The sequence below is a fragment of the Gorilla gorilla genome, chromosome X, assembly GCF_029281585.2.
Source record: "Gorilla gorilla gorilla isolate KB3781 chromosome X, NHGRI_mGorGor1-v2.1_pri, whole genome shotgun sequence".
NCBI lineage: Eukaryota > Metazoa > Chordata > Mammalia > Primates > Hominidae > Gorilla > Gorilla gorilla.
Genome location: NC_073247.2, coordinates 108,946,576 through 108,965,746, shown reverse-complemented (window position 1 = coordinate 108,965,746; position 19,171 = coordinate 108,946,576). Strand labels below are relative to the sequence as shown.

The 19,171-nt window shown below is 37.5% G+C and overlaps 1 protein-coding gene across 6 annotated transcripts in view; it reads right to left on the bottom strand.

The window, feature by feature from the left end:
- The window catches only part of DIAPH2 (diaphanous related formin 2), a 914,723-nt gene that overhangs the window by 411,239 nt on the left and 484,313 nt on the right, over positions 1-19,171 (bottom strand). The gene's annotated exons all lie outside the window — the stretch shown is intronic.

Sequence of the window (19,171 nt, the reverse complement as noted above, 5' to 3'; positions counted from 1 at the left end):
GAATATACAGTACTTCTGTAGTGTGCAGCCATTACTTAGCAAGGGAAGAGGGAGGGTGGGAGGGAGGCAGCGGGGGGAAGATTGATTCTGAGAAAAGTTTCATAGACCAATTCTTTTGTGGCTTGTTTCTCAGACTGTTCTCTCTGGTAAATACGACCTTGGGGGCCACATCTTTCTTCTGTTCTTCTATATACCACTGCTACAAGACCTCTAATCAAGCGCAGTTATTGATTACCCTGGGTTCACATAAGGCTTTTTGGTTAGTCAACCTTTCCTTTAACCTCCGCTCTTCAGACATCAGAATAATGTCTTCATTCATCTCTTGAACTTGCTTACATACCTGAATTATTTGCCCAGCTTTTCTCTTTCTATATCTAACTAAATTCCTGTGCACCTCCCATCCTCCTCATTTGCAGCTAAAATAGCTGTCTTGGCACGGTGAAGAAAAAGTAATCTTGCCAACTTCTCTGGCTGTTATTTACCTTTCTCCTTTTCTTAGCTTTCCACTGGCACCCTGTCCTCACATCCTCATATATATCCATAAAATTCACAATTGGATTACTAGAGAATGTAAATGACGGTAGCACTTTTAAAGCAAGAAATGTGAGATGCAAAAGCTACAAACATTTTACACCACTCAACAGAGAGAATATGCTTTCCGTGTTACATGATGTGGCATAAATGTGCTTCTATTACCATAATAAACCATTTAAAAATTATTTTTTAAAAGTCTGCACATATGAATGTAATTAAAATGCTCTATTGCATTGTAAATCTAAAGTAATTTAGGGAACAACCTTTGTTTCTTTGCTGAAAGACTAACATCTGTCTGTTATTAAAGTTATACAGAGCAAAGAACTCAAATTCATTCCTATGGTGGTTAAACTATGTACTTATTATCAAACAGTCTGAAGTTGAAATCAATTTAAACCATATAACAAACTTCTAGTAATTTTTCAACAAATAAGTTTATCTTGTTCTCCTTTTTTATCTACTGAGCTATCAGTTAAATGGGAAGAAGAAACAGTAAAGCTCTTTCCTTACCTTCATGACTATTTGTATTGGACGGTCCATTGCTTCTGCTTCCTCCACTACTGCTTCTATTAAGTGAGCCCTTCCAATCTACCTTTCCCAGTCTCCTCAACCTCTTCTGTGGAATATCTCCATAACTATGTCACCACCAAACTTAAAGGCCTGATAGCAGCTTATTCTTCTCAATTTCTCTGTGGACATTGATGGTGTTGTTTTACTCCCTAGTATTCTAAAAATGCTTTCTTCTCTTGGCTCCTGAGATAAAGCACTGATTTTGGTTATCCCCCTTTTCTTTTGTAACTCTTTCTTGGCAAGTTCTTTTCAATCTCCATCCTAAATGTAGGCATTATTCTCTAAGATTTTATCTGCAATCTTCATCTTCTACTCCAAAGACTTTTCTTTGAATTTACCTATTATCTTTTTGGCAACTTCCAAATATCTCTCCAGGTAAAACTTCTAACTACATGCTTAAAATCTTCACCCAGAGTAATCCAGAACTAAATCTAAACCCATCATTTTCACCCTGCTCTCCAACCTCAATAGCTCTAGGAAAGTAGGTGTAGGCTGCAGGCTGCTCAAAGTATATCTATATTTCTATTAATATTTGTATTAGCATGATATGTTAATTACCTTGCTAAGTTTGGAAAATAACCCTTAAAAACCTACAATTCATTCATTAGCATTCTGTTTATATGATCCCAAGTGTAACACAAACACTTTAGTTCTCTTAATTTTTGATTTCCAAAAACTCCTTACTTATATTGATTATTATATTCCCCAGTCTCTTATATTTTATCATTTGCCTATTTTTACCACCGAACTGTCTATAATTCAATCACATTGCTACAGACTAGTTAAGGTACTCATCACATTTCATATGGAAGATAATATAGGTACTTAGGCCAGGCATGGTGGCTCACACCTGTAATCCCAGCACTTTGGGAGGCCGAGGCAGGCAGATCACTTGAGGCCAGGAGTTCAAGACCAGTCTGACAAACATGGTGAAACCTTGTCTCTACTAAAAATACAAAAATTAGCTGGGCATGGTGGTGTACTCCTGTTGTCCCAGCTACTAGGGAGGTTGAGGTTGGAGAATCACTTGAACCCGGGAGACAGAGGTTGCAGTGAGCACCACTGCACTCCAGCCTGGGCAACAGAGAGAGACAGTTGCCAAAAAAAAAAAAAAAAAAAGGCTACTTAATTAGTCTTCAATCCCTACTCCTTCCTCTAATACATTCTCATCACTTTCTCCAGAATAAGTGGCAATTTGCGCCCATATTCCCTTTTATTACAGACTGCTAATTCCTACTAAATGAATTCCATGATAGTAGGTTGTATTAAGTTACTATACTATTGAATCTGTATGGGAAAAGGCCACAAGCGTATGGATAGAGTGGAATCTCGCAAACAATATGAAGTCATTCCTGGTAACAATCAACTTGAGAAAAGGCATTTCTTTCATTCTAGAAACAGGAATTAAGAGAGTGGTCCTTACGTAAACAGGCAAAAGGACATAACTTTTCTTGTACTATATTCAAGAGTCATAAAATCCAGACTGATCATCTTGGATGATGTGTATCAAATGACACTCAAAACATGGAAGCAGACCAAAATAGTGGAAATGAGGAGTCAAGGCAAAGCCCCTCACTTTCCATAGGTCTCTATGTGGAATGGGCTAGGCCCTGTAGGCTGCATTAGCTAGAGGGAGATTAAAATCCTGTAGTATGCAAGCCAGTTTATTTAGATTTCTTATACCTTCCCTGTTTCTTCCTTAACAAATGTCTTGATAAAAATATCAACTTTTCTCAATTGTGTTAAAGAAAATGAAGCACTCCCAACCCTGCCTCATGCTTGGGTATGCCCAAAGTCTTCATAAATTTATAAATCATCATGCTAAAAATCAAGAAGTAGCATGGATTATGCAAAATAACTGATGCCAAACTACTGGCAACTGTTTCTTAGAGAAAATCAACTGGAAGGTAAATGCATAACATATTTTTATTTTGGGTAAATTCTCTGTGGATACCATTGTGGGAAAGGAACAGGCATAAGAACTGGATATTAGTACAGGTGGGTAGATTTTAATTTGGTTTAAAAATTAAATTAAAAGGCTATTAATAATTAGATTGGTGTCAACCAGTAGGAGGTTTATGGTAGTTAGTTGCAGGCATTTCTTGTTCCTTTTCCAAAAAAATCAGTGACTTAAAAGAAGCTGTTTGAAGGTATACTTGTTAAATTTACAAATGACACAAAACCCAAAGGGACTGCGAATATGCTAGATGATAGAGTCAGGATTCAAAATTTTGTAATGGGTAGCAGTGCTGAACTGAAACCAAACAAAAATTAAATTCATCAGGAATAAATGAAAATCTTACAATTAGTTTTTTAAAAATCATTTATATAGGTCCGGGATTTGGGATAATCTAACTTGACTGCAGTTTGTGTTTATAAAAATAAAAGAAAAAAAGGAATGAGGTTTTTCGTTGACCACAGAGTCAACATGCATTCACAGCAAGATGCAATTACTATAAAAGCTAAAAAACTGTCATCAATAATTTAGGATGGGAACCTATACTTCAAAGATTTGACCTTTGAAGCTACAATGTATAAGGCATTGTTCAATTGTATCATGCAAAGGTAAAACTTTATTTGAAGCATTAGGTTAAATAACATATGACATTTTAGAAGGGGCATTGACAAATTATAATAAGTAAGAGGGAATAACCAACATTCTGGAGGAGTCAGAAATCAAGAAATGGTTGACAAAGTATGCATAGGTACCATAGAAAAGTACTTTAGAAAAGTAAACAAAATGGAAAGTGCTTCAAATATTTAAATAACTGTCATGAGGAAGAGATAAATCTCAGATTCTGTATTGCCCCCATGGTGGAACTGAGTGAGAGCTGACAGGAGGACAGATCTCAATTCAGTATGAAGAATTGACATATATATATATATATATATATATTTTTTTTTTTTTTTTTTTTTTTGAGACAGGGTCTCACTCTGTCTCCCAGAGTGCAGTGGTGCAATTTTGGCTCACTGCAATCTCTGCCTCTTGGGTTCAGGCGATTCTCGTGCCTCAGCCTCATGAGTAGCTGGGATTGGTTGACGGGTGCCTGTAATCCTGGGTCATTTTTTCTTTTTTTAAATATTTTTAGTAGAGACAGGGTTTCACCATGTTGGTCAGGCTGGTCTCAAATTTCTGACCTCAAATGATCCACCTGCCTCGGCCTCCCAAAGTGCTGGGATTACATGCGTGAGCCACTGCATCCAGCCAAGTACGAAGAATATATTTTCCATGCAGCAGGAGCCCAGACAAAGTAAGGAATTCCATGTCATTGGACATTTACCTCTCAGGGGTATTATACCACGTGCCGCTGCATTAGAAAAAGTGATTAAATTAGATGATCCTCTATGGTTCCTTACAATAAACAAGATTTCATAATTCTATGAAACAAGCATTAGGCTAAATTATTTGAGAATCACAATTTCAAAGTTTCCTACCATATTCCAATCTGCTACTCATTCAGAGTATTAGTTTGCATGTTGTGGAAATAAAATTCCCAACTGCCTTAACATTACTAAGATAGTGTTTTGAGTTCATTTGCCAATCACAATGATTGGTCTCACTGAGCCATATATGCTTTAACTCAATCTCCCCAGGCACCAGAGGCACATTTGCAAAATATCTGGCTGGATTGAGAATTTCAGCTTATGACTGTGGAGTAGGGATTTTCTCATCTGAGCTAAGGGACAAAATCTGCCTCAATAAACCATGAGCAAAACCGGTAAACTTTATGCTTTACAACCTCCTTTCCACTACTGTATGATATGTATGCATGCATGGGGGATGCATATATATCTGAGTGTAAATATATATGCATGTATATGTATCTACACGTACATACATATAAATGACATGACACAGTAATAGAATAAAAGTTAACAGAAAGAAGAGATAAGTGACGAACATAACCACATGATATAAAACACAGTGTTTGTAACTAAGACAAGCCACTAGCAGGTTTCCAAATTGAGAATTGAGAGGGAGGCCCTTGTTTCTTCAATGATGAGAAAAGGCAGGAAGAGCAGAAGGGGAAAGAGGAAAATAAAAGCTCAAGGCCCTGGTGGCAGACAATTAAATAGAGAAACTATAATAAGAGCTCCATGTAAGTATGATTTACTCCAACATAACATTTTTTCATAATAATCACCTCATTATTTGGCCACAATTATAAATATTGGTCAAATAAAATCTCAAAAAATGGGAAGTTCACCTGGTGTGGGGTTATAGCACTACAAATCAACAAAAGCCAGTCAGAAGTTAATTGTGCATTGGCAAATTGCTTTTTGCTGCTCATTAGTATTTGAAGATTAGTGCATTCAGTTCCATATCAGAGAGCCTACAAAATACAAATAATGTCCATTTTCTTTCTCATTTTTTTGTTGTTCATGCTGCACATATTTATCTTAATGAGTACATGGCTTTTTAAATGATAGCTGTAAAACAAAATAGCACTATTTGCATTTCAGAGTAATCAGTAATATCCAGCTTGAATTTTGTCCAGAATAAAAATGGTTCTAAAGAAAATCTGTCTCATGCTGATCAGTTCAAAATCTGAAATAACAGCTTTAAAAATCTGCTACAAAATGATAATGCTTCTTGCATGTGATATTAAAATTTTAGATAGACCTGGTTTAATATTATGAAGACAAAAATAAGCAATGTTAAACTTTTGAAAAGACTGCAATCTATACAAATTTGACTACATTTAATTATCACCTAGGAACTACTTAACCCCTTACAATATGAACTTTGTCCTTTCCACTTTATTAAAATTATTCTTGCAGCATCAGCAATATAACCTAGGCCAACAAATCAAATAACCTACTTTTAAATCCTTAATCCACTTGTTAAGTGTCTCCAAAACAAAGGAGAAAATTATCTGCCAAGGAGGAGCCAGCCAGCAGTGAACTTGTGCTGGCAGCAAGAGCAGCTCCATTAAAGAGAAAAAGTTCCAAAAATCATCTCGGGAAGAAGAGGATAGATATTTCCTGGAGACAAGCGCATACCCCAAACTGACATTTTCCAACCCATGTCTTATACCCCAATAAAAACAAATTCGCAAAAGTTTTTAAAAACTTAGATTGCTGATTAACCCTTTCTTTCCTGAAATTTTCTCTTCCATAAGTTTTCTAAACACTGCTTCGGCATAAATACCCCACCCAGCTTCTCTGATAACTCTTATTTCTATATTTAAATGAGGTATTCATCAAAGTTCTTTCCTTATCTTTCTTCCTTTCTTATACTCTCTGCCCTAGTGATCTCTTTTAATCTCATCATTTTAATTATTATCTTTGTAGATACAGTTGCAAAAATAGGTAATTACTGATACCCACCCTTCTTCTAATTCTAGTACCATATGTTCATCTCCCTATTAAGCAACTCTAGCTATATACTCAATGTATACTTCAAACCAGAGAAGTTCAAAAATAATTTCTCCCCAAGCCAGGAACCTTTCTCTGAACCTACTGCTCTCCTCTTTTTAAAAAAGGCAAAAAATGCATCCCTATTCAGCACATTATTCAGGCTCAGAATTGTCTTTGATCATATCCTGGCCACATAAAAATATAAATTACTGTTGAGTCTTTCTTCCTAATGTCAGTTGCATCTACTCTGGTTTAGGTTCTTCTTTCATGGACTACTGCAGTAACCTAATAATAAGTGGGGTCCACCTTCAATTTTTACTCTATCCATTTTATTCATATCATGATGATGATGATTCCTATCAATCATCACAAAACAACCTCTTGATAAAATTCCTCTGCTACTCAAAATTCTTCAATCCTCTCCCCTCAGCCTTCTAAATAAAATTGAAAGTCCTTAACATGGCATTCAAGGCCATTATGATATAGTCTCAAACTTCTTCCACCACAGGATTTCTCTCAGTACTATACACATATCCTATGCTTCAGCCAAGATGGACTACTTATTGCTCCTCAAATTTACTCTGTACTTTACTCTGTACTTTCTTTACCTTATATCTCAGTTTAATTGTTTTTTTCTACCTAGAATTCCAACCTCTTCTCTTCCTCCTATCATGCCTAGCCCCCACAAGCCATACTAAGATCTTAATCTCCTGGAATCTCATCAAGGGGATTACATCACCTCTCTGAAGCTTTACCTGGATCCCTAACTTGTCCTAACCTTCACTGAACCCCCAAGGTATGTCATAATCTATTTTTATTGTGAAGGATACTGACAAATTACAGCAAATAGTGAGAGGATAAGCAAATGGTTGATGAATCTTGGCCTTAAAAGAGTACTTAAAAACTTTCTATAACTATCCTACAGAATATGATCTATTAACACACCATGATCTTATTATAAAAACTAAATTTATAGCATATTATTGGTTGCAATCTGTAAAGTGCATCAAATGCTAAAATGGTTACCTACTTATAATATTTATCTTGCAAAAGACTACTATTGTCACATTAACTAAACTAGGACTGGAATGAGGATGTGGCAAGGAAAGCCTTTGTTAAAAACACACACTCTAGGCCGGGCGTGGTGGCTCACGCCTGTAATCCCAGAACTTTGGGAGGCCGAGGCGGGTGGATCAGCTGAGGTCGGGAGTTCAAGACCAGCCTGACCAACATGGCAAAACCCCATCTCTACTAAAAATACAAAATTAGCTGGGGTGGTGGTGCATGCCTGTAATCCCAGCTACTCCGGAGGCTGAGGCAGGAGAATGGCTTGAACCTGGGAGACGGAGGTTGCGGTGAGCCAAGATCGTACCATTGCTCTCCAGCCTGGGCAACAAGAGCAAAACTCCGTCTCAAAAAAACAAAACAAAAACAACAACAACAACAACAACAAATATACTCATGCCATCTTAGATACATATTTAGCACGGTGGTTCATGCCTGTAATCACAGTACGTTGGGAGGCCGAGGCCAGCAGATCACTTGAGGTCAGGAGTTCGAGACTAACTAGCCTGGCCAACATGTCAAAAATCCATCTCTACTAAAAATACAAAAATTACCCAGGCATGGTGGCACATGCCTGTAATCCCCACTCGGGAGGCTGAAACAAGAGAATCACTTGAACCCAGGAGGCAGAGGATGTGGTGAGCCGAGATCACACCACTGCACTCTAGTCTGAGCAACAGAGCAAGAACCCGTCAGAAAAACAACAACAACAACAACAACAACAACAACAACAAAACTACCATTGACATTCTTCACAGAATTAGAAAAAACTACTTTAAATTTCATATGGAACCAAAAAAGAGCCCATATGGCTAAGACAATCCTAAGCAAAAAGAACAAAGCTGGAAGCATCGTGCTACCTGACTTCAAACTATACTATAAGGCTACAGTAACCAAAACAGCATGGTACTGGTACCAAAGCAGACATATACACCAATGGAACAGAACACAGACCTCAGAAATAACAACACACATTTACAACAATATGATCTTCGACAAACCTGACAAAAACAAGCAATGGGGAAATGATTCCCTATTTAATAAATGGTGCTGGGAAACCTGGCTAGCCATATGCAGAAAACTAAAATTGGACCCCTTCCTTACACCTTATACAAAAATTAACTCAAGATGGATTAAAGACTTAAATGTGAAACCCAAAACCATAAAAACCCTAGAAGAAAACCTAGGCAATACCATTCAGGACATAGGCATGGGCAAAAATTTCATGACAAAACCACCAAAAGCAATGGCAACAAAAGCCAAAATGAACAAAGGGGATCTAATTAAACTAAAGAGCTTCTGCACAGCAAAAGAAACTAGCATCAGAGTGAACATGTAACCTACAGAACGGGAGAAAATTTTTGCAATCTACCCATGTGACAAAGGTCTAATATCCAGAATCTACAAGGAACTTAAGCACATTTACAAGAAAAAAAACAACCGCATCAAAAAGTAGGTAAAGAATATGAACAGACACTTTCTCAAAAGAAGACATTTATGCGGCCAACAAACATGCGAAAAAAAGCTCAACACCACTGATAATTAGAGAAATGCAAATTGAAACAACAGATGTTGGCGAGGCTATGGAGAAATAGGAATGCTTTTACACTGTTGGTGGGAATGTAAATTAGTTCAACCATTGTGAAAGACAGTGTGCTGATTCCTCAAGGATCTAGAACCAGAAATACCATTTGACCCAGCAATCCCAATACTGGGTGATATGGTTTGGCTCTGTGTCCCCACCTAAATCTCATCTTGAATTCTAGTCCCATAATTCCCATGTATTATGGGAGGGACCTGGTGGGAGATAATTTGAATCATGGGGGTGGTTTCCCCCATACTGTTCTCATGGTAGTGAATAAGTCTCACAAGATCTGTTGGTTTTATCAGGGGTTTTCCACTTTTGTATCTTTCTCATTTTCTCTTGCTGCTGCCATGCAGAAAGTGCCTATGATGATTCTGAGGCCTCCCCAGCCATGTGGAACTCTAAGTTCAAATAAACCCCTTTTTCTTCCCAGTCGTGGGTATGTCTTTATCAGCAGCATGAAAATGTACTAATACACTAGGCATATATCCAAAGGAATATAAATCATTCTACCATAAAGACACATGCACACATATGTTTACTGCAGCACTATTTACAATAGCAAAGACAAGGAACCAAACCAAATTCCCATCGATGAGAGAACGGATAAAGAAAATGTGGTACATATACATCATGGAATACTATGCAGCCATAAAAAGAAATGAGGTCATGTCCTTTGCAGGGACATGGATGAAGCTGGAAGCCATCATCCTCAGCAAACTAACACAGGAACAGAAAACCAAACACCACATGTTCTCACTCATAAGTGGGAGCTGAACAATGAGAACTCATGGACACAGGGAGGGGAACATCACACACGGGCTTGTTGGGGAGGTGAGGGGAGGGAACCTAGATGATGGGTTAATAGGTGCAGCAAACCACCATGGCACATGTATACCTATGTAACAAACCTGCATGTTCTGCACATATATCCCGGAACTTAAAGTAATTAAAAAAAAAAAAAAAAGCACACTCAGAGTACAGGATCACAGCCTCACATTGAACCAATGAACATGTAACACATGCACATTAGTAATCCCATTACCACCACTAACACCGATTTACAAGTTATATGGTAAATACTGGTTAATCTAAAGCATAGGATGGTTGTCTTAATATTTTTGTGCTGCTACTACAGTATACCACAGACTGGGTAATTTGTAAACAACAGAAAATCATTTCTCACGCTTTTGGAGGCTGGGATGTCAAAGATCAAGGCACCAGCAGATTGTACATCTAGTGACGGCTACTCTGCTTCCAAGAAATGGTGGCTTATTGCTGTGTGCTATGGAAGGAATGAAATCTGTGTCCTCACATGGCAGAAGAGTGGAAGAAAATGAACCCACTCCCTCAAACCATTTTATGAGTCCTAATCCCATCCTTAATGGCTCTGCCCTCAGGACCTAATCGCCTCCTAAAGGCCTCACGTCTTAATACTATCACATTGACGATTACATTTCAACACATGAATTTTGGAGAACACTCAGACCATACCAGTTGTAAAATAAGCACGAAAAGAAATATAGACCTGTCCAACCCGTCCAACATGGTGAAACCTCGTCTCTACTAAAAATACAAAAATTAGCCAGGCGTGATGGTGGGCACCTGTAATCCTAGCTACTCTAGAGGCTGAGGCAGGAGAATTGCTTGAACTCGGGAGGTGGAGCTTGCAGTGAGCTGAGATTGTGCCACCGCACTCCAGCCTGGGCAACAGAGCGAGACTCTGTCTCAAAAAAAAAAAAAAAAAAAAAAACAGAAATACAGGCCTGTCACAGGTACAGGATTGCTTCATCATTGTCTTGGAAAGCTAGGAGTATACTAGTCTTTAAAAATTAGTAATAATAACCATCAATATCAAAACAATTATCTTTTTTTCCATATCTTAAAACGCTAATACTGTTTTCTATTTTCTGTGCACCATTCTCTGAGAAAGCCCCAAATGTATCTAGATTTTTTTGGAGACAGGGTCTTGTTCTATCACCCAGGCTGGAGCGCAGTGGTGTGATCACAGCTCACTGCAGCCTTGACCTCCAGGGCTCAAGTGATCCTCCTGCATCAGCATTCCCCCCAAGGCCCCCCATCCCCAGCAGCTGGGATTATAGAGATTAAAGGCACACACCACCACAACTGGCTAACTTTTTTTGTATTTTTGTAGAAACAGTGTTTTGTCATGTTGCCCAGGCTCATCTTGAACTCCTGGGATCAAGTGATCCGCTCTCCTTGGTCTCCCAAAGTGCTGGGATTACAGGGACAAACCACTGTGCCTGGCCCATATCTAGATTTTTTAATTAAATCAGGTTGATAACTCTGCAGTACAGATAAATACCGCTTTATTGATATTAATAGAAAACTAGAGCACAGAGTGTGCATGTCACTGGTCAAGGTAAGAAAATGCATCAAGGTTTTCTTATTCCCTATCTAGTACTTTATTCAATAGACCAGGAAGAAAAGCCAATTAGCAGGGTTTTTGTTTTTTCTTTTTAAGTAGGCTTTTCAGAGCTATAACAAAAAAGAGACGTAGAAAAAATTAACAAATTTTGAAATAAAACTACAAGGGAAGATTGTAGATTCTACATGAATTAAAAAATGCAGTAATGAAGGAAAAAGGAAGACCTTATGGGAGGGAGAGATGAAAGAAGGGAAGGAAAACTGGAAAAGAAAATGGGGTGCCACTGAAGACTTTCATACAGGTGTTTTGTTCTGAGTATAATTCAGAAGTCAGGTAAGTCAGTAAGTTTGGTGAGGAAATTGAAATCAGCAAAGTATAAAGAAATTCAAATGTACGAAGTCCAAAAAGTGGACAGAACACTGGAAGGTGAAGAAAACTAGGGTCCAATCCTATATAAACCACTTTTTTTGCCATGTGCTATTTGACTAATTATTGAAATTGTAGGACCTCAGTTTCCTCATTGGTAAAATGAGATTAGAAAAGATAGCATCTCAAGCTTATTCCAGAACAGTATATATGATTCTAATAGACAAGGTCACACCCAGCTGGGTGAAGGACAGGAAACTACTCAAAACCTATAGAGATAACTATACAGTAGGCCCTCCACCCTCCATATCCATGGGTTCTACATCTATAAATTCAACCAACCACGAATCAAAAATATTGGGAAAAAAATTGGATGGCTGTGTCTGTACTGAACATGTACAGGCTATTTTTCTTGTCATTATTCCCTAAACAATAAAGTACAACAACTCTTTACATAGTATTGACATTGTATTAGGTATTATAAGTGGTTTAGAGATGATTTAAAGTATATGGGAGGATGTGCATATGTTATATGCAAATACTACACCATTTTAAATAAAGAACTTGAGCATCCACGAATTTCGGAATCTGCAGAGGTCTTAAAACCAATACTTCGTCCAGGCGCAGTGGCTCATGCCTGTAATCCCAGCACTTTGGGAGGCCGAGGCAGGCGGATCACGAGGTCAGGAGATCAAGATCATCCTGGCCAACACGGTGAAACCCCGACTCTACTAAAAACACAAAAAATTAGCCGGGCATGGTGGCAGGTGCCTGTAGTCCCAGCTACTCGGGAGGCTGAGGCAGGACAATGGCGTGAACCCAGGAGGCGGAGCTTGCAGTGAGCCGAGATCTCACCACTGCACTCCAGCCTGGGCGACAAAGCAAGACTCCGTCTCAAAAAACAAAACAAAACAAAACAAAACAAACAAAAAAACACCAATCCTTCATGGATACTGAGGGACAACTGTATTTGACAGTGCCGGATACCAAGAAATAGATGAAATCTAGAATCAAAGTTTGCTTTTATTCAACTAATCAAATTTATCACATTAATTACTAATAGGAAACATTTCTATAGTATAATACATGCTTTTTAAAAAGGGCATAAGAGAAAGAGTAAAGATATAATAATAAAAGAGGGCAAAGAATGAAAAAAGGTGAAAAACCAATAAACTACTCATCATTGTTCAATGTTATCTGTAACTAAGGCATTTGATGGCCATTCCTAAGAACAATGTTTTGAGAGTAAGAGCCTCTTTCTTGATGTTGAATGGTAGAAGTAGCTAAAGAAAAGACTTCTCATTTTTATTTTCATTCTCTAATCCAGAGATTCCCAACTTTACCCTGCAATTCTGTAAGTCTTGGAGCACAGACAATTCATAGGACAACATAATAACATACAAAAACTTGAAAGCACTCCATTTGGTGACATCTTCTGAATATACCTGTGAAGGATAACTCTACCAATTGTTCTATAAAGTAGATAAATGATTCACAAATAAACACCAAAGAAGATATGTTGTCAGTTAATTTACATAGTCATCATATACCTGAAAAGTAACTGACTTTTCACATATCATTCGTCTGTAAAAGTATTTTAAGCTCAGCTGGCATTAATCTTTGCAGTCTTATCAAATGCTTAAAATGAATTTACCAGAGCAAGTAGCATCTGGCTAAACTAATCATAGGCAGTTGTCAGCTATTTTACTGCAAATCATCAGTAGAAATGACCAAGGGTTGGGGGGAAGTTTAAAAAGGCAGCAATTCCAACACAACCAGTACTTTAATATAAAGATAGTAATTAATCTCCAAACAGGCTGGCATTAATGTTACAAATAATATAATTTGCCATTCAGGCCCCATTCTGCCATTCTCGCAGCTAGCAGAATCAAAAGGCAGCTGAGATATTTTACTAACAGAGAATGGAAAAATGCAGTCCTTTGAGAAATTTTTAGTTGTTCATAAATTTCTTAAAACCAGGGTTCAGAAAACTTTTTACATTTTTTCTTCTTTTTATTCAATTGGTCAAATAACACTTTATATTTTCCTATAACGTAAGGCAGTATAGAACTATGGCACCACCTATCGTGACATTACATAAGTGCTGATATCAGATGACAGCCTATGAGATATTGGAGGAGCAGAACGGAGGATTTAGTGTTCGAGAAAATGTTAATGATTATTTTCTTCAATGGTTCCTTCTGAGACCATAACGCTATAAAAGGTTTTTGCAAAACAGAAGCCTCAAACCTGTTGTAACTATTTTCCTAATCTATTGGAAATAGGTTCATAATGCAGTTTGCACATGACTGTCTTAGCTAGCAGTATGGGCATTAACAACATTCTTTCATCCAAATGGCCAAAAACTGTGATTATGGTAATTATAATCCACTGGCTAGACATTTTCAGAGTATTCAAAACAAATTCCTCTCTCCCTCCATCTCTTCCTTCCTTATAGAAATGCATGCTAGTATCACAGACATAGCATATCGTTACCAGACGTAACTGATATAGTCCTAAGTTACTATCCTCTAAGGGGAGAACAGCCCTAAGATGATGTCTACAAATGTCAGGTCAGACTGGTTCAGATATTTCTTCCTAATAAATGTTTCAAGAGGTTGTTCTAATTTGGAGCTTAGAAAGCAGGATCAATCAAAAATAATTAAAACACCACAATGGAATAATGTATATGCAGTTTTACTAATAGCTCTTTTAAACACACACACACCAGTAGAAATCTAACCCCAAGAGTTAAGTTTCCGAAGAACCCCACAGTAGGATAAATCATTATTTACAATTTTAATGTTTCATGGGAAAACAGCTTTAGAGGCATAAAGGAATCAAATTGTTTTATGAAAGCTCTTATAAATCCTTTTCTCCCATTAATATCTACAACAACTAAAGATACATTAATGTAACCCTCTACTGTGGTTAGTACCCTTTCACATAATAAAGTCATAAAGCACACACATCATTTCTTACTCAGCTAGTAGCGTCCTCCTTGCCAACACACGAGAATGTAATCCTAAAACCCAAGTATAATTTCTAACATAATTTCTGTGTCCTAAGGCTTAATTTCAAAACTTTACATTCTTGCTACGTCTTCTGACTTTTTTCAGCATAGTAAAGTGGTTAAAAGGCTTGGGGTCTTTGACTATATATGAGAACTTAGGCAAGTTACATAATTTCCCCAAGTTCCAGCTTCTTCATTTGTAATTAAGAATAATAATAGTACCTTACCTATCAGGATTTATGTGAAGTACAGAGGAGATAAGTGCATATAAAAATTATTATGCACGTATACAATTATTATATATTTTATTATATAACAATTTTATATATTATAATTATATAATTATTATATATTTTATTATATAATAATTCATATAATAAAAATTATTATATACTAAATCCTTAATAAATGCAACTGTCACTCTACTGCTTAACTGCTACTTTAGATACTATTAGATACTATTCTATTTAACTCCTTTTTTCACTGTTTTTTTTTTTTGAGATAGGGTCTCACTCTGTCACTCAGGCTGGAGTGCAGTAGCAATCATGACTCACTGCAGCCTCAGCTTCTCCCAGGGTCAAGTGATCCTCACACCTCAGCCTCCTGAGTAGCTGGGACTATAGGAGCATGCCACCACACTCAGCTAATTTTTGTATTTTTTCTGTAGAGATGGCATTTCGCCATGTTGCCTAGGCTGCTCTCAAACTCCTGGGCTGAAGTAATTTGCCTACCTTGGCCTCCCAGAGTGCTGAGATTACAGGTCTGAGCCACCAGGTCCAGCCCTTTTTTCACTTTTTAAAAGTACTTCTAAGCGGAACACTTATGATTTGTGAATACTCAATCAAAAGGCCAAAAATACATATAAGTATGCATCCACATATGCTAGTGATTTTCATGAGGAACACTCATATTTAGGAATTGTTTGTTATATATGTCATGCATCATAAGAGTGCAACAGAACAAATCAAAATTAAACATAATCATAAATATTATTATTTTGAGACTGGGTCTCTCTGTGTCATCCAGGCTACAGGGCAGTGGTACCATTTCAGCTCACTATAACCTCTGCCTCCTGGGCTCAAGCAATCCTCCCATCTCAACCTTCTGAGTTCTCAAGTAGCTGGGACTACCGGCCCACGCCACCACAGCCGGCTAGTTTTTTGTCAAGATGGGGTTTTGTTGTGTTGCCCAGGCTGGTCTCAAACTCTTGAACTCAAATGATCCGCCCACCTTGGCCTCCCAAAGGGCTGGGATTATAGGCATAAGCCCCTGTGACTAGCCCATAGTCATAATTATGTTTTAGCACTGTAGTAGAATCTGGATATATGAAAATAAAGTTCAATGGCAGAGATTTTACTTTTAGTTGTGGTATTCCAGGAAGCCTATTTGAAGAGGGTGGCAACTTAACTGAACCTTAAATTATGGATTAGATTTAGAATTTCAAAGTCGTGGACATAGGAAATCTACGTGACGTGAATATCACAGAGACAGAGAGTTTCTAGAAAACTGTATTCTGGGCATAGTGAACGGAAGGTAATTCAGTTCACCTAGAGTATACAGTCCTTAATGGGAAGTTTTGGGAGATAGTTTGAGAGTAGGGGACTTGATCTTCAGTCTGAAATATTTAGATTTTGATTGTTAAATAGCAGCACGAATAGTTCTATTTATATGCAATAAAAAAAGTCCCATCAGGTACCTCTGTTAAACTCTTCATTTGAGCCCTCTTTTCATTATCTAAAATGCAAAGAAAATTTAAAGCTTTGTTTTCCCCTTGATTTTTCAAGCAGTGCATTTTAAATGGGAAAAATTCAGAGGCTATGTGAAAGTGTAAAGAACATTTTATCTTACTTATTAATGATCTAGTGAGTATAATATTTGAAAAGGAAGAAGAGAGATAGAGATGTTTCTATAAGCAGTAGTGATATCCAAGTTATCTGGCCTTTTGTAAATCTAAACTGAGAGACTACTCCTGATTGTCAATTCTGATCCCAAGCAACATCAACATCAGGTAAAATGCCGTCTACATCGACCTTCATGCTGGAAATCACAACAGAAGCCTCAAGAAAAAGAAAACAAAAAGGTTCGTAATTGATTTATCACATTCCTTAAAATAGTAAGCTAAATGGAAAACTACAGGGTTCAAGTAGTTTATGGTCAAAAAAGAGAAAATGTGTGTCATATTCCTATTGCAGAAAATAGAATTCTAAGTTGATTTAAAAATGCTTTTTAATTCTAGAAAAATATTTCAAACTTATATTCAGTAAACTATTAGTATAACATATAAACTAAAGTTCCTCAACTACAACACAGACATGCATAGACATATATAAATGAGATTGTGTTTATTTGATTTTAGAATGCATACAATGTTTATATTTGTACCTATGAGATATACGGAAAACCTTCATTATATGACCTACAATTCAATAAAATATGGAAAGTTCCTTTTTTTTTTTTTTTTTTTGAGACGGAGTCTTGCTCTGTTGCCCGGGCTGGAGTGCAGTGGCGCGATCTCGGCTCACTGCAAGCTTCCGCCTCCCGGGTTCTCGCCATTCTCCTGTCTCAGCCTCCCGAGTAGCTGGGACTACAGGCGCCCGCCCCAACGCCTGGCTGATTTTTTGTATTTTTAGTAGAGACGGGGTTTCACTGTGTTAGCCAGGATGGAGACCTTGTGATCCGCCCGTCGCGGCCTCCCAAAGTGCTGGGATTACAGGTGTGAGCCACCGTGCCCAGCCCGGAAAGTTTCTTATTTAAAAAACTGCTGCACATACAAACAACTGCTGCAATTCTACCCATATCTTTTCTATGGATAAGGCCTCTTCTGTCAGAGAACTGCCCTTCCCTATAAGGACTACCTTCTGCTGCTGGGCAGCTTTCCTCTTCCATTGAACCCTTACAATTTTTGCAACGTGGACAACTATTCCTAAGCCCTCTGTATGTATGACAAGGTTTGCAGACCGACCATCATCAGAGTATTTCTCTTCTGGACATATCCCAGTGGGCTAATTGTCAAAATCTTTAAGAATATGCTAATGAAAGACTATAATTACATATTGAAATGCTCACTGCAATGTTTCTAAAAGAAAATGTTGAAAAGTGCCTAATAATAGGATATTGGCTACATATAAACCATAATACATAATATAATGCTACACTACCATTAAAAATACTAAGGAAAGACAAACATGGTACATTCTTACGTGAGAAAATCACGTAAATAGGCCAGGTACGGTGGCTTACGCCGTAATCCCAGCACTTTGGGAGGCCGAGGCGGGTGGATTGCCTGAGGTCAGCAGTTCAAGACCAGCTTGGCCAATATGGTGAAACCCGGTCTCTGCTGAAAATACAATTAGCCGGGTGTGGTGGTGCGTGCCTGTAATTCCAGCTACTCGTGGGGCTGAGGCAGGAGAATTGCTTGAACCGGGGAGGCAGAGGTTGCAGTGAGCTAAGATCGCACCACTGCACTCCAGCTTAAATAACAGAGCGAGACTCCATCTCAAAAAAATAAATAAATAAATAAATAATTTTTTAAAAAAGAAAATCATGTAAATATGTCTATAATGTATTTTTTGTTTAGAAAATGAATTTATAAAAATGCACAGAAAAAAATGGACTCCAATGCTATAAACCAAAATATCTACAGTGGTTATAGTTAGTTTTTTGGACCATATAAAATATTTTCTTAAGTTTTCCCTAAATTATCTACAATGAACACTACTACTTTTGTAACAGGTAAAAAGCAATGTATTTAAAGAACATGTTGACAATTTAAGGGCTTTAGAAGAAAATACTTCTTATTACCAATTCCTCCTTTCTCTCTTCAATCTCCTCCAATCTTGTTCTTTGCCCCAACACTGTATCCAAACAGGACTTGTCAGGCTCATGTTGTCAGATCTCATGTTTAATTATCTGTCTTCATTTCACTTGACTTCATTTTATTTAAGAAATTTCATCACTCTCTTTACAAAAGACTTTTATCAGATGGCTTGCAGGATATGATTTAAATACCATTTTATTTCTCCGGTCATTGCTTAGTCCCCTCTGTTGGTTCTTTTTCATCTTCTAGAACTCTAAACATTATAGTATGTCATGGATCACACACCATGCCCCTTCCCTTTTCTATCTATAATCAATCCTTTGGTAATCTCATCCAGTCTAATGGCTTCAAAGACTATGTGCACTAATGCCTCACAGATTTACATGTCCGGGTTGGAATTCTCCCCCTAAGTCCAGACTCATATATCTAACTGCTTTCTTGGTGTCCCTATGTGGTGAACATGGACATAAG